Source organism: Crotalus tigris, unplaced genomic scaffold, assembly GCF_016545835.1.
Source record: "Crotalus tigris isolate CLP2741 ecotype Arizona unplaced genomic scaffold, ASM1654583v1 scf7180000018938.1368258, whole genome shotgun sequence".
Classification (NCBI taxonomy): Eukaryota; Metazoa; Chordata; class Lepidosauria; order Squamata; family Viperidae; genus Crotalus; species Crotalus tigris.
The window spans coordinates 418,924-436,327 of NW_024097283.1; the positions used below are offsets into that span (position 1 = coordinate 418,924).

Sequence of the window (17,404 nt, forward strand, 5' to 3'; positions counted from 1 at the left end):
TTGGTTAGAATGCAGTATTGTAGAATAACTCTGTTCACTGCCAGGAGTTCGATCCTGACCGGCTCAAGGTTGACTCAGCCTTCCATCCTTCCAAGGTCGGTAAAATGAGGATCCAGATCATTGGGGGCAATTTTCAGACTCCATAAACTGCTTAGAGAGGGCTGTAAAACACTATGAAGTGATATGTAAGTCTAAGTCTTATTGGTATTAACTCTATTGTTTACGTGGCTATATTTATACCCGTCCCCTCTTTAAAATAATACTTAAATTGGATTATGTTTCTTTTCTGTTTCCATCCCTATTTAGTATTCTCTTCTGTTCCTCATTGCCATCCAGTTTCTTTCCCTCTTCCTCCATGCAACTACCCTATCTCCTGAAAAACATCACTGTCCTTTGTATTTCATCTTTTTTGTTGCATCTGTTGGAAGAAGAAAGGTATATTTTGGTGTTTGTGTCTGTAATAATGATTTGTATGTATGTGAAAGAAAGGTTGATATATACCAATGAGTGATGTATACTATGCATTGAGTGTCTTATTTTACAATTAATTTTAATTAATAGGTTAATACAAACATTTTGGCTCTTCCTTAGAAAATCATTATGGCAAATGTAAATGTTTATGTGGTGTGCACTTGGCACACATGGACATATCTCTATCATACGCTCATTTGTTGAAAGGGGAAATTTCCAAGATTGTTTTAATTGAAGTTGGCAATCCTGGGTTGACAAGGTAGAGAAGTGGGACAGGACATTTCGTGTAGGCTGTCTATATGGTTCTATATGTATATCTCTTTTTATGGATTTTTTGTTAATTTGTATATCACTTAGAGTCCAATGGAATTGGAAGTTTCGAAGGAAGGAAAGAAGGAAGGAAGGAAGGAAGGAAGGAAGGAAGGAAGGAAGGAAGGAAGGAAGGAAGGAAGGAAGGAAGGAATACACACACATGCATATACATATACATATGCATACATTAAAATAAATATACTTCAATATGTACAGAAAAATTCTAGGCTAATTTGCATGACCCCAAGCTATTCATAAAGTACTTGGAATTGCATTATAATGCTAATTTGGGAGTAGTGTGCTCAACATAGAACTAACCAGTCTCATATTCATATAGAACTCATATAATAGTTATTTATTTTAATTTTGAGATTAAGGAATTGTTAATCATATTACAAGAAATATTCAGTTATGCCCTATTGTTTTTTTAACTACTATATCTGGCATGTCAAACTGCCGGCAATGGGGGGGAAAGTCCCAATACGTTGCGCAACGTCATGTGATGTCATGAGTTTGACATGCCTGCACTATATGAATATACTAGTTGCCATGATGAAACAAGTGCCATTGAAAACAGAAGAGAAACATACTTCAATCCTTGGATGACAGAGATTCCACCCGGCCCAAGAAGCACCAGCAATCCTGATGAGCATTGGTCCATTACTTTCCCATCTCCCAAGGTTTTTCCTACATTATACTTGTTTCACGTTAGCTGTTTATAATCATCTCCTAATTATAGCTGCCCATTTGGCCAGCACGTTCTATATATTAGGTTTTCAAGTTCTTTGAAAAATACACTTTGGAACAAAATAGCTGTGTGTTCGTACACATGTGGAGACAGATAGAAGAACCTTCTGAAGTATCCATGTGAATTGGGGAGACTCTATGGCTGCTTTAGTGTGTAAAAAAAGGGGTGCTAACATATACATTCCCATGTGATTCAAAGTACTTATCTTAAAGGAGTTGTCCAATTGTACTCTATAATATAATCAACCCCTATGTAATGAATTCAGGGAGAACAAAATCTCTGCCTGGACATACTCCTTACCTAATTCATAATTCTATTGCATCTGAAGTAGTTGCACAAGGCATATAAATTTATGTTGCATTATGATATATTTGTCACATTCATCTGTCGTGATGCTGCTTGTATTTTATAGGATTGACAGTTGCTTCCAGACAGAGAATAGACACACAGTATTCTGCATCTCAAGTAGATTTTGGCAAGAACACAATAAATAGATGTCATCAAATCCTTCCTTTTCTGTTAGTTAGGGAAAGTATTTGTCTTCTTAAAAATGCTGGAAATTAGCATTTAGCATTTCTCCCCAGCCTCAGATTGAAATTGGGATTTAGTAAAAGCAGGATTTTCCAAGTAATAAACCAACACAGGGTAATAGCTATTCTAAGAATCATCAATTTTCTAAAGGAATAAGAAAAAGTTAGCTTAGGACTATGCTAAGTTAATTTTTTTCCCCTGTGTTACTTAAGCAAACTGGCATTATTTTGTGATCTATCAAAAAAAGATACCACATTTTCATGTATAGGTAGTCTTCCACTTATGATCATAATGCAACCTGCCCATTGTGATCTTAGTCATGAGGGTCGTAAAGCAAGTTATCAGGTGACTGACTCAATTTTACAACCTCTTTTTTCCCAGTGATTGTTAAGCAAATCAGCATGGTTAAAGAAATAAAGGCAGGGTAAAAATAAAACAAATACATCCGGGATCATTAAGCAAACCCATTGTAGGCTATGGGGTGTTTTTTTTAGTAGAAAATGGAAGTAAATGCCAGGTTTTGGCAAAAATGTCATAAATCACAATCATGTGACTATGGGACACTGCACCTCAGTGTATAGTCATGTTGGCTACATAACCATAGAAATGTCTTCAGACAATGTTGTCTCCCTCAGCTAGGAAACGGAGATGAGCCCCCTACAGTAGAGTCAGAAACAACTGGACAGCGGAAACCTTCATCTTTATACTACCATTAGGATGAGGGTGGTAGCAATAATTAACAAACACCTACATGAAGGCAAGAAGGCAGGGCAGGATGTGTAGATCCAGAGGTTTTCTAAGAAAAGAAAATTGAAAGCTATGTGTTGAGCCTTGTTGCTACAGCATCAATTGACAGCATTCACATTATGACATAAATGACATAATCATCACAAATAATAACAACAACAATAACAATAATAAAAACAACTTTATTGTCACTTTGAATGTACATCAATTGGCATACATCAAAATGAAATTTCATTGCATACAGCTCCCAAAGGGCCACCACCTCCGATATACACTCTTTGTTCGTGGCCAGCTCAAGTTTCAGAACATCCATGATAATGTACCTTCAGAGTTAATGGACATTAGGGAGTAACCCACAATTCCTCCCCCCAAATGATCTGCCATACTGAGGTTTTACTGTACTGATTTGCATTAGACTTGTAATAATCAGGGATAACAAGAACAGAATTGAATCATACATGATTCTAGCCGCATGATGTTTGGATATATATGTTAGTTTTGTGTGGATGGGAAAGATGTAGCCCCACATAAGTGTAGCTGGAATAAATATATTTAACCATTACTTGTTCTCTGGGTGCTGATTTTCAGATTGTAATTTTGGGAGACACTTTTTTTCCCTTCTCTGTGTTGTGCTGTAATAGAACTGTAATCTCTGAGAATACCTGTGAACTTGGTATATTATATTATACTTTGTACAAGGATCTGTATTTCAGTTGGAATGGACTTGGAAAAAAATACTTTTTAATGGTTAGGCTCTTGAATTTACTTATTCCGCTCATAGTCAGAGATTGACTTTCTCAGATAATCTGCCTTACAGGATTTTTGTGAAGAAGAGAAACTTGGTATGACATTCTGAAGTCGTTGGAAGATATTTTGCTAAAATACAGTTCCATCTTTTAAGATGATGTTTTTCTAGTCTTTGTTTCCAGAGAAAAGTGAGAGAAAGTGTGTGGGCAATGAATTATGTCTCAAAAGCCAGCAGGATGGTTAAAATAAGAATTCTAGTGATCTGTTCTCAAGATTCTCACCGAAGTAGCATAAATTATGCAAAATAAAAGAATAGAAGTGACAACAGAACTCAGAAGATTGTGTACCATTTATTTTGCATAGATTTAAATGACAAGTGCCAGCTTTTTGCTGGAGGAATATAATAACTAAATAACTAAAAATAAAACTTAAACAGTGTATTAAAAATTAAAGCCACAATTTTTATTTTTATTATAAATCAAGTGTGCTTTAAATAAAGGAAGCATTTTTAAATTTATTCTTTTATTGCTTTTAAAATAATGACAGAGTGATAGAAAAAAACCACAAGGATAAAAATACATGCATTGTCAAAGAAAAGAAAAAAGGAAAAAAAAGACATAGTAAGTGTAACAAAGGAAGAAAAAAATGGTATAATATATCATTTTAGTTATATATAGTTATAATTCTACATACGGTTTCTATATTTCTAATGTATTTATATAATCATATTTTAACCTGAGTTTTGTATAAATGGGTCCTGTATTTCGTATTTGTTCATGCAAAATCTGCATCTATAGGCAATCCACTCATAGGTCTTTAATCTATTGAGTGAAAGGGGGCATACAATTATCTTTCCCATGCAGCAATCTTTTGGCCATGGTAAAGGCATGGAGAATCCATTTATATTGTCCAGTTGTCAGATTCCAAGTACTAGGAATGTAGTTCAAAAGAATATTATTGCCTGAAAATTTTAGCTTCTCCAGCATGATTAAGAAGAATCCACCAATGGGTTATCTTAGTCCTACTGCCCAATCAGACCAAGTTGTCAAGTTGTCACGCCTCCTCATTATCTGGGGACCTCCCAGTTTTCTTCTTGGTCTTCGCCCATTACAGACGTGATTTCTTGACTCTACGTTGGAGCAGGTCTGATAGAAAATTTACTCATTGGTGGATTCTTTAAAAGAGTTTAGCAGCTTAGTTGAGAGTTTTGTTTTCCCCTCTGTAAGGATTTGCTGCATTCCCCTCCTCAGGGTTAGGTTAAAACTTTATAAGGAAAGGGGGGGTGGGTTTTTCACTTCCCCAGATTCAGTATCCTGCTGAATCAGCAAACAAACCTCACCCTACACAGTGGGGGGGGGGAGGTTTAACCTATTGCATTTCAAAAGTGTTGTTAAAAACAAAACAAAAAAAACCCCTCAGTTTCACGTGCGGTTCCTTTCCTTGCTGCTTTCAGTTTTGCAGCCTCTGCTGCTTTCAGTTTTGCAGCCTCGTGGCTTCTCCCTAGCCGGGCTCGGCTAGGGACTCTTAGCAGCAGCCATTTGAATTTCAAAAGGCCTAATCTCACTTCTAAACACCTTTTTTACTGCTGCAACAAAGGAAAGCCCAACGGTGGCCTTACAATCACCTAAAGCCACTGTGGAAGCATTAGGAGCCTCGTGGGGCAGCAGTAAAGCTTTTTGCACCTAATGGCTGTTAGGCACAAACCCCTGCTTCTCGGGCCAAAGCAGATTCCAATTAGCCTCGTTCGTGGCAGTCACTGGCCCTTTGCACTGCAGCATTAATCCCTCGCCATTTTGAATTAAAAATAATAATAATAAAAAAAATAAAAAATAATAAATTTAAATAAATAAATAAATAAATAATAAGTAAATAAATCTAAATTGAATGCAATAACGGGGGTGAACTACAAATGTTAATTGTATTAAACTAGATTGATTAACAAAATTGCTGGCTCCTTCATCTGAGTCTCAGTTTCAGCCATCTCCTGATCCATGCACCTGTGAGCAAGAGTGTGGTACTAACAGCAGCTCTGGTTCTTCAGCCTGGTCGCCATATTGCCTGTCTGCCCTTCTGCATCTGGTGGCTGTTCCAGCATCCTGACCATCGCCACTACTGTGGGACACGTGTGATTCTTCTCCACGTAGGTCAGTCCCCCGCGGGGGCCTCTGACGTCCCTTGCAGAACGAATCAGGCCAAAGGCAACCTTGGGTTGATTTCGATGGAAATGGCAGACCCTTCTGAGCCATGTTCCTTGGACATGGACGTCATTCCCGCCTCAACTGAGCCGACACCCGAGCCTCCATCAGGTAAGGCGAGGTCCAAGTCTAAGCACGGCAGGAAAGCTGGCACGGCGAGCGACAAACTGGCTGAACGCACCCACAGAGCTCTGGAGAAGCAATTCTCCCGGGCCCAACGCTTGTCTGCTGAAGGAGGTCTCACATTGCCAACCTCCGTACCACTGGACAGGGGAGAGCCTCAACCATCCACATCCAGAGTATGGTCGCCGGAGACGGGGTATCAATCAACAGGTCCCAACTCGGACTCTTGGTCAGGTAGGCCCACCCGTGTTTGGGGAGAACTTTGCCTTGCCAGGTTCATCTGCAGCACCCACTGCTGCCAGCATACCACCTGCTGCGGGGTTAAGGCTTCCGCTAGAGCAGTCCGTCTCCGACCAGCTCCAAATGTGGATATCACAGGCAGTGTGCCAAGCCATGGCATCAGCGAGTCATCAACAAGCCCCCTCCGTTCCAGGACCATCCTCTTCTTCGGCACCAACAACTGCCGTGAGGCCTCCACTGGATCAGTCAGGTATGGTCTCTCCCTCCCAATCCCCTGATTCGGACCCAGATGTTTCAGATTACGGGGGAGGCAAGGATGGTTGGTTGGATTGCGAGGAACCATCTTACGAATCCCAACCCATGGCGGAGCTTTTTAATGCTTCGCTATTTCCGGCTTTGTTACGCAGAGCGTGCGAGGCAAGTAAGCTTTCCCCTCAGTCAGTACCAACCCCTCAGCCTTCCTCCGATCAGGAAACCAATCCTTTGTTTGCTGTGCCTGTAGACACGCACCTCCATATCCCTTGTCCACAGCTGTTCTTCCAAAACGTGCAGGATCAGTGGGAATCACCAGCAGCCCAGCAATCTCAAAACACGCCTGAGCGCAAAATGGTAGACATGCCTAAGGCATTCGGAGACCTACTAGAGGTCCCAAAAGTGGATGAATCGCTGGCACCGCTTTTCTCCACAGCCAGCCTTCCAGCTGATGTATCCGATGCCCTTAAGGCAGAGGATAAAAAATCTGAAATGGCCTTACGCAAAGCGCACTTGGCATCTGCCTGGGCTGTGAAGGCAGCGACGGCCACTTCCTTCTTTGCAAGAATCTCTATCACCTGGCTGCGTCAGCTGCAGGATAGAATCCCACTTGAGGAAACTAGAATGCATCAGGATCTAACAAAAATACTTGCCACATCCGAATATATGGCCGATGCCTCTCTGTATTCAGCCAAACATTCAGCCTGGGCTATGGCTTCCAACGTGGTAGCTAGGAGACTCCTGTGGCTAAAAAATTGGAGGGCCGAAAGTAAGCATAAGTGGCGTGCGGCCACAGCCCCTTTCAAAGGTGGCAAATTATTTGGGGATGCACTAACACCGTACTTAGTTGAAAATAAACAGAAGCAAAAGGTGATCTCCCACGTGGCAAAGAGGTCCACAAGACGGTTCACCCCTTACAGTTGCTGGCAGCCCTTTCGGGCAGGGACAGCAACAGAGTCGGCACAACCGTACCGACCGGTCGCTCCCAAACAGGAGCGTTCACTGGACAGGACAGGTTATAGAGACAGGTCCAGATACCAGCCACAACCCAAAAATTCCTTTCGTGGCCGAGGGGGTCGGTCCTTCCGCCGAGGCAAATGACTCGGAGGGAAATCCCCCCATTGGCGGCAGGCTCACTCACTTTACTCGCCAGTGGGAAAACACGACCACAGACTCCTGGGTGTTGCGTACCATAAGGGAAGGCCTGTCCCTGGAGTTCAAATCCGTTCCTTTCAATCTCTTTGTGTCTTGCCCAGCCATGAGAAACCCAGTAAAGAGGGGACTCATGGAGGACTCTATACAGCATCTTCTAGCCATCAAGGCGATAGAGAAGGTTCCCCCAAGCCAGGCAGGGCAGGGATATTACTCAATCCTATTTGTAGTCCCAAAGTCTTCGGGGGGATGGAGGGCAATCCTCGATCTCAAGGGATTGAATCTTCACCTTCATTACAAACGGTTCAAAATGCAAACATTGCACTCCATCCTAACCAGTATCAGGCGGGGAGATTTATTAACATCCATAGTTCTGAAGGAGGCATATCTCCACATCCCTATTCTCCCAGCTCATCGCAGGTACTTAAGATTCTGCTATCTCAACCATTTTCAGTACAGAGCCCTTCCTTTCGGCCTCTCTTCAGCCCCCAAGGTCTTCACCAAAATCCTGGCAGTGTTGGCGGCTCACTTGCGGCTGGTCCCAGTCAGGGTCCAGTGCTACCTGGACGATATCCTGATCCAGTCCCCGTCAGTCTCAGCCGCCCATTCGGATTTGACCCTTACTATACAGACTCTTCAGGCCCACGGCTTCCTGATCAACTTCAAAAAGAGCCAGATGAATCCATCTACCCGTTTGCTTCACCTGGGAGCAGTAATAGACACGGAATCATGTCATGTGTACCTGTCAGAGGAGAGACGCAGGAGCATCAGGGACTTGGCTCGCAAGGTACGCAGGGACAGAACCGTGGCATTAGCCACGCTTTCTCAGCTCCTGGGCAAACAGATCTCATGTATAGCAATCGTGCCGTGGGCTCGGCTACATACCCGTGAGCTTCAGTGGTTTCTTCTCCCATACCAAAGACAGCATACCAGTACGTCCAACAGACGGGTTCGGGTTCCCTGTCAAGTATGGTTTTCCCTTGGCTGGTGGACTTCATCAGCCGTCAGCAAAGGGACCCTGTTCAAAGAACCCAACCGCCTTCAGGTGACCACGGATGCCAGTCTCTTCGGCTGGGGGGCTCACCTCCAATCCCGGATAACTCAGGGTCGGTGGTCGCAAGCAGATCTCAAACACAACATAAATTGGTTGGAGCTCAGAGCGATTTATCTAGCTCTTCAAAAATTCCACACAGAAGTCAGGGGCCAGCATGTACTGATTCAAACAGACAACGTGGCTGCAAAGGCCCACGTGAACTGGCAGGGGGGCACATGGTCAAAATCCCTCATGACAGAAGCCCGAGCATTGGGCACCTGGGCAGAGAAACACCTGCTCTCCATCAGAGCCGAACACATTTCAGGGGAGGCAAATCGACAGGCAGATTTCCTCAGCAGGTCGACAATAGATCATTCGGAGTGGATGCTTCATCCAGATATCTTCAGGGAGATATCAGCCAAATTCGGCAGTCCGATCATGGACCTGTTTGCCTCCCCAGAGAACGCTCAGCTTCCCAGATTCCTTTCCCGGTTCCCTTCTTGGGGAGCAGAGGGAATGGATGCGCTTCGCAGCAGGTGGCCACAAGGCCTATTGTATGCCTTCCCCCCATTGCCTCTACTTCCTGCAGCAATCAGGAAGCTCCTGGAGGAACAAGCGGAGGTGATCGTCATCGCCCCTTACTGGCCCAGGAGACCATGGTTCGCAGATCTGGTGAGTCTTTCATTTTCAGCTCCATGGAGGATTCCCGACAGCCAAATAAGGCTGATACAGGGAGATCTACAACATCCAGATCCATAATGGCTTCAACTGACCGCCTGGCACTTGAACGCCGCGCCCTAACCAGGGAATCTTACTCAGCGGAGGTGATTGCTATGATACAGGAGGCCAGGAGACCGGCAACGAACCGGCTTTATGACCATACATGGAAGCATTTCAGTCAATGGTGTGATAAGAAACACGTAAGTCTATCACAGGTGACGATTCCCAGGATCCTGGAATATTTAATGGAGGGCGTCAACAAGGGGTTGGCACCCAACACTTTGCGCAGACAGTTAGCAGCCCTGTCCTCAATTTTGTCATGGGACTCCTCGAGCTCCTTATCAAGACATCCAGCCATTCGGGCTTTTCGTAAAGGGGTCTCGAATACCAGACCGCCTGTTATTCACAGGTATCCCCCCTGGAACCTACCCTGAGTGCTTCAAGCTCTAACATCTTCTCCTTTTGAACCACTCAAAATGTGCTCATTACGACATTTGTCATTCAAGGTCTCCTTTCTCATTGCCATTACCTCGGCCAGGCACATTTCAGAGTTAGCGGCCTTGTCGGTTAGAAAAGACCTATGCACATTCCACGAGGATAGGGTAGTTCTCAGGCTTGACCCTTCATTTATTCCAAATGTTAACATGGTTTTCCATAGGGCACAGGAGGTTATCCTCCCAAATTTTTGCCCTCACCCGTCACATGAATTGGAACAACGCTGGCACACTTTGGACGTAAGGAGGGCCTTGCGATGTTATATCAAGCGCACTAAGCCCTTCCGTAAGTCAGAAACCCTATTTGTGTCCTTTCAGCCTTCGTCTATGGGGCAAAAGGTTTCAGCTTCCACCATAGGGAGGTGGATAAGGGCCTGTATTTCAAGCGCTTATGTTTCCCTGGCCTTACCAGTTCCTCCTCATGTGACGGCTCACTCTACCCGCAGTGCTGCTACAACTGCGGCGTGGGCAACACAGGCGTCCATTGAGGACATATGCAGGGCGGCGACACGGTCGTCGCCATCTCCATTCATTAGACATTACCGTTTTGACAAGTTTGCTTCGGCTGAGGCCGCCTTTGGTAGACGTATCCTACAACAAGTAGTCACACCATCTGGGGGCCCGGCCCCTACTGACTCCCACCCTTAGGGACTCGAGAAGCTTTGGTACGTCCCATTGGTGGATTCTTCTTAATCATGCTGGAGAAGGAGCGTTGGCTTACCTGAACGCCTTTTCTCAGCATGATGAAGAAGAATCCACGCCCTCCCTAAGTAGAAGTCAGTCAGGTCCGGGTGGGATGGTTGTTCTGTTAGTTGTCGTTACTACCTGCTTGAGAGTCATCACGTCGTACTGTTGTCAATGGCTTCACCCGTCGATGAAAACTGGGAGGTCCCCAGATAATGAGGAGGCGTGACAACTTGACAACTTGGTCTGATTGGGCAGTAGGACTAAGATAACCCATTGGTGGATTCTTCTTCATCATGCTGAGAAAAGGTGTTCAGGTAAGCCTACGCTCCTTTTGTCATAAAATTATATTTTTAGAATCCAATATTTTCTCCAAATAGCTGTAAAAACATGTTTTGCAGAAGCATTATCGTTGTTATATCTCCCAACAAAACCCTGTTTTGTGGTGTCCTTTTCTATATAAATGTAATAGAATCCAATATAATCTATGTATTATTTTTTGTTGCATACAATGTAATTTGAGGTCCATTGATACTCTTGCTATAAAAGTTAAAACACTCTCCCATTGTTGAGGCAATATAGGAACCCGTCGTTCTTTATTCCATTCATTTCTTAACATCTCCATATCAGATTGATTTACTAATCACAAATCTCTGTAGAAACTAATGGTGGGTTTTTCAGCTTTAAAGGGTTTAAAAAGTTGTTCTGTATCTCAGATATAAATGAAAGGAGTATTCTGACAGATACATCATTCATACTAATGATTTTTCTAATGTTACAGTTGTGGATTCCTATACTTAGCCTTCCAACATATGAGAGTTTCTCTATTTATTCATATACCTTGCAGTACACATTTGTTTCTAGGTATTCCTAAAATGAATTTAAGATAGCTTTTCATGCTGCAAAGAATGGTGTCATTGCTTTCTTTTTATTGATGTGGTAGAAGCCATATGCTGTGTGCTGTTTAAAGCCAAGTTCAAATTCAGAGAGAATTGAATAGATAATGTATTAGCCTTTTTTATTGTATCTGAAGTGTATTTTCTAGTACCTTAATAGAAATAGAAGTGCAATTTTTTGCTTAGCTGTGAACATTTTTGAGATAGGTTGGAACTATAAACTCTAGGTTTTCTAACCAGCAAAATAGAAAACACGATTTTTTTTTAATCTTTTGCTACTACATCTAATTTAAAATCTCACAAACTCTTTGGATGTTTTAGGCTTTTTTTAAAAAAAAATCTTTGTACTAACATAATTTATCTCTCCACATTTTTATGTATGTCCTACCATCACCACTGTGTTGGAAATGAGTTATTCAATAATATAAACAAAGACAGGTTCAATTGTGAGAAAACAATAGAAGGAAGAATTTGGTGTCATTTCGGAGACATGATAGGTTTTAGCAGTTAAGATTGAAATGATGAACACAATTTTTTGAACACATTTTGAGTTTTGCAGTAGAACTTACACAATTATAGACACTTTGCATCACTCTGTTTTAGGGGCAAATATTGGTATTAGATGAATGGCTTCCAGATGGTCTGATAATCACATCCAACAACAAAACAAAGACAACTATTTGACTACATATTGTTTTAGTGAGAGATTTGCTGTGTTGTCACTTTTTACAGATTTACAGTCTATAACACTATTCTTTCTCTTCATTTTTCATTATCTAATACTTAATAAACATTGTCAATAGACCTATTTCTTTTGCCAAACTTATAGAATGTAAACAGTTTTACTGGATTAGTAGAATTTGGCAGTAACTAACTGTTGGACCAGTTGCTTTTGTAACTCTTTAATAGATAGTATAATCATATAAATGACATACATTTGGCATCTACCTTTTTTCAATGAACCTGGCTTGGAAATATCTTGTATAATTATGGCCTAGGAATTTGGTTTGAGCTAACCCTAAAATTATCCCTCCCAAGAAAAGACAAAGAGCACATATTATATACTGTAAGGTGAGCAATATATGAGAAAATTTGCTGCATTTGGTCTGCATACATCTCTGCCCACTGAGGTATTCATTAATCAGTGCTACTCCTTCAAATGCTGTGTCTCTTTGATTGATTAACAATATGAGCCATGATCAGCTTTCATGGCTACAAACTCTTCCCGCCCCTCCTTGCCAAATTATGTCTGATTTAGTCATTCACACAATATTTGGAAGGGAAGTCTGGTTATTAGTTTCTGTAGACTAGTAATATATGTCCAGCATCTTGGATTCAATGCATCTATGCCCCTCAATTTTGTACATTAAAATTCTACCCAGATTGCCTTGGAAGTCTTTTGAGGAGGGTGGGCAGTCTGTCTAGACTGTTCTCAATAAAGCTCTCCACCTGGGTTAAATGATGCCACTAACAACAGAATTCACTTGGCACAGCTAATGCATACAGGATTATGTATGATAATGCCTTCTTGGATTAATCTGATGCCCACTGAATCCATCTAGTACAATGCTCTTTCTCAATAGCCGTCCGCCAAATGAAATACCTCTGGGAACTTATAAATTGGGTATAAAGAAGATAATCTGCCCTTGTTTGGATACACAGATGTTTACTGCTTCTGAAAAGAGATTGTAATCAGTTGTCGTGGACTTTAATCATTTGACTTTTGAAGTGAGAAGGCACATCTGGATGGATGAAATGGGATAATCTGAGGCTTCTCAAGGCCAGTGGCTGAACTTAGTGTTTTGATGAAAATGTATTTTGTTCTGCTAGAACAGGGGTGTCAAACAGGGGTGTCATGTGATGTGTCGTGACGTATTGCAACTTTTCCCCCATTGCCAGCAATGGAGTAGGCGCGGTTTTGGCATCCAGCCCGCTGGCCGGCAGTTTGATACCCTTGTACTAGAATGTGAGTAAAAAGCTTATTACACCTTCCTTATAAGAAAGGCAGCTATAAAACTAGGAGAATGGAAAGAAGAAAAAATAAGGAAAGGCATTAATAAATATACTGTATACTGCCTTCCAAGAAAAAAGACATTGGTTGCCTTTGGGTTAGCTGAAGAGATATTCTGTAATAAAAGAAATTTTGCAAGTGTATCTCTTCAAGAGAAACAGTTTACATCATCTACAGTGATGCTTAAAAGTTTCCACATAAGTTCTAAAACTAGATAAAGGGAACCCAATTAAACAAATGAGTCAAAAACATTGTTCATTGATATATTGGTAACAGTTATTCAAAGCTATGCCTTAAATAACAAATATGTAAATCTTTGTTTTAAATAACTTGGACAGCAATAACTGCAGCTAATCATCTCTGACAACTGTTGATCAATCTTGCATATTGGCTTGGAGAAAATTGAACCCACTCCTCCTTGCAGAACAGGAGGATGTTGGTGGGCTTCATCTCATAAACAGCCCACTTTAGATCCTTCCACTATATTTCTCTGAGATTAAGGTCAGAACTTTAACTTGGTCATTCCAAAACCTTAACTTTCTTCTGTTTTAACCATTCTTCACCTGTATGATTTGTGTGTTTGGGGTTTAGGTTTATAGAAGGAATAGGGTTCTTATGCTGCAGTGCAGTGTTTGGCTTTTGCCAAACATAACACTTTTCATTCAACCACCAAGTTTCATTTTAGTTTCATCCATTCGCAGAATATTCTTTCAATAACCTTCCGGTGTATTTTGTAAACTGTAGATAGACAGCAGTGGGTTTTTTGGTGAGTAATGGCTTTTTTCTTACAACCCTGCCATGCATACCATTCTTGTTCAATGTTCTCCTAATGGTGGTCTCATAAACACTGACATTTGCCAATGCAAGAAAGACACTTAGTTCTTTATAGGTTATCTTGGGTTGCTTTGAGACTTCCCAGAGTAGTACATACTTTGCTATTGTGGTGATCTTGGTTGATCAACCACTTCAGGGGAGGGTAACAGTGATGTTGAATTGCCTCCATTTATACATAATCTGCTTGACAGCAAACTGGTGGATTTCTTGGAAAGAATTTTGTAATCTTTTTCAGCTTGGTGAGCACCAACAACTGTTTTTTAAAGAACCACCCTTTATACAAACCATGACCCTCTTCCACATACCTATGTTGTGAAGATCATACTTTGATAGTGAATAGCCAGGATTTTGCTCTTTAAATAAAGCAGCACCGCCCACACTCACCTCTGATTAACATCTCTTTGAAACAAAATTATTTATTCAGAAATTTTGAAAATTCCAAAGAGTTCACACACTTTTAAGCAGCACCTTATTCATATAATTGTATTGATAAAGATTTTTGCTCTATGCACAGGTTAAAAAAAGGCAAAAATATCCAGAGTTCGAATCTAAAGATGTGTATTGTGTGATTATTAGTTTACAGTGGTAACTGCAAGATGTTAACATTGTATTATCTAAACCAGGGGAAGGCAACATTAGCTCTTTTATGACTTGTGGATTTCAACTTCCAGAATTCCTGAGCCAGCCATGTTGGCTCAGAAATTCTGGGAGTTGAAGTCCACGAGTCATAAAAAAGCCAAGGTTGCCTACCCCTGATCTAAACACTAAATAAGATTGAAACAAATTATCTTACATCTGTCTCTGGTTTCAGCTCAGATTATTACTGGTCACTTATTGTGGATTGAAAAGTGGAGTCTCCTTGCTTCTATTATTATTCTTGGCCAGCTGGATCATTTTGTCCCTATGCTAATATATATTTGGGGAGGGGCAATTGAAAGGTATGCAGATTTTCTTCCTGTTTCCCTCTCAACAGCAGAGAGAGATGTGAAGGGCTGAAGTAAATTCAATGCACATTGCTAGCAAAAGAGAGAAAATGAGTCAAACCAGAAGCTGCTCTTATTCAGTGCAGATGATTGTCACTTGTTTGCATACCTGGTTTTCTTAGGAGAAGAAGAAAAAGAATATTATCTTTTCTCTTCTGTCAAGTTCACTACCTGAAGAACATATATAGATTGTAAGCCTGTGGATGAATACAGAACTGGTTGATTCTTCAGATTATTTACAGAAGCTATATTGCTGGAGTTTAATGGAAATGGCTACCAAGAGTCTGCGTAACAGAGAGTTCCTGATTTAGTTATTTTCTCCTCTGTATGGCAATATGAGTTTCCTTGGTGAAATTTTAAATTAGATTAAAGTGTTTTTGTATAGCAAGAGGAGAAAAAGCAAAAATTATTGTATGATTTACTCAAAGTATATAAACTGGCTAGTGGAATATGGATTTTGTGTGTAAAATCAATGCTAATGGTAATAGTAACTTAAGTACCGATCAGGTTGCTTAAAATGGATCTATATGTAGTTTGACCACTTCTCCCCCCTTCCATACATAAAATGTCAAAGGTGAATCTTTTGGGGAGAAAGAAGGTTCATCAGTCTGACACATTTTCATTCCTCGTGATTGTACTTCCTGAATGAAATTAGTCCATCATTTGATAAATACAATTAATAGAAAGTTCCTTTTTTCACATTTTTAAAAACTTTTACAAGGTTAAAATGAAGGAGAGAAAATGAGCAGCTGTGTCAGTAGAAGAAGAGCTCCAGACAGGGTGGAGAAGCTGAAAAGCCCTCTTAAAGTAGAGACAATTGTAATTTGAAGTGTTTGTTTATCATTTTTTTCGCTAGTTAGGCTATTTTCAGGTATTTCTTGATGAACTGTTGCTTCCTACAAGCTGGAACTTGTTTTATCATGAATTATTGAGGAATGCTTTATAAAAACAAACTGAAGTTTTATTTAAAAACTGTTTACATAGCATGTGGTATTTCACTATTGCAGAATCTTCCTTGTGAAATGAATGCACTGGCATTGATTCTTTAAGAAAAATCAAGGAGTTGAATGTCTAAAAATATCCATGAACTTTGATGGGGAAGATATTGTGGATACATGTAGTGGAGCTTATAGAAAGATGCACCTATCTTTCCTTCCCTATATAGTGAGATCATAAGATGAGGCAGGGGCAGGGTTAGATAGGCAAGTTTATCTACATATTAGCATTTCATGAATATCAATTGATAGGGAAAGAGAAGAGAATAGCAACCCATTATTGGACAATGGGATATGTGCACCCATATACTCTTAACTCTAAAACCAGTGGCAGGGTTTAGAAATTACAGTGGTCTTGCATAAAATATTAATAAACCCTGCTTGCAGGTTTAGGCCTGAATAATTGATATAATATTTAGTGACTTTGCTTTGTTCTAGCACCTATTGACCAAATATCAAATAATGTCTTATGAAAACAAGCCCTGTTTTCAATAAACATTAGTTTAGTGAATTCAATTGTACTAGGAGTGCAGGTAACAAATTATTAAGCCCTGATTTCAATAAACATTAGTTTAGTGAATTCAATTGCACTGGGAGTGCAGATAACAAATTATTAAGCTTTGATTTCAATAAACGTTAGTTTGGTGAATTCAATTGCACTAGAATGCAGGTAACAACTTATTTGTTTGCCCAGATTATATTTACCTGCCAGCAAATAAATAATACACAGTTGTCCCCCAGGGCATACTGTTATTATTTACTCATATTTATTTTACTTTTCTGCCAGATATCATCTTCTATCAAGCCCCAATCAACAACACATAGGATTATGTTGGTAGAGTCATGATCCGGATTGCTATCTGATATATTTGGAGGAAATCAGATTGGGGAAGGATAAATTAGGGAGTATTACTATAGTCGTGCCATTATTTTACTGAGCCCTTGAAGTTAAAAGATAACATGAATATTGTAAATGTCATAGCACTGGGACATGTTTCTATGTGAAGTTGTTCATTGAACCTCTCTCTGACCTTTCCCATGACTTGAAGAAATGTGGTAGGATGGAAATGGTTGAAAAGGATATGTTGTTCCATTCAAGCCAAATGATTCCTTGAACCACTACACTAGATTTGAAGGAATTGCTTCAGTGGCAGATTCTAAGTAAGAGCTCCAGGTTTTAGCTAGCAAGACCAGTTCAGGTTCTGCAAATGTGTAATAGAAGCTGGAAAGTAGGTG

General features: G+C 40.6%; 1 protein-coding gene across 4 annotated transcripts in view; it reads left to right on the forward strand.

Moving 5' to 3' along the window:
• The window catches only part of CUNH1orf21 (chromosome unknown C1orf21 homolog), a 156,322-nt gene that overhangs the window by 24,307 nt on the left and 114,611 nt on the right, over positions 1-17,404 (forward strand). Inside the window, exon 1 of one of the 4 annotated variants that reach the window (XR_005558448.1) lies at positions 886-10,766. The exons of the other annotated variants lie outside the window; for them this stretch is intronic. The gene's annotated coding sequence lies outside the window, so the exon portion shown is untranslated. Of the gene's footprint in view, positions 1-885; positions 10,767-17,404 lie in introns of those variants that run through there. 4 annotated transcript variants of the gene reach the window in all.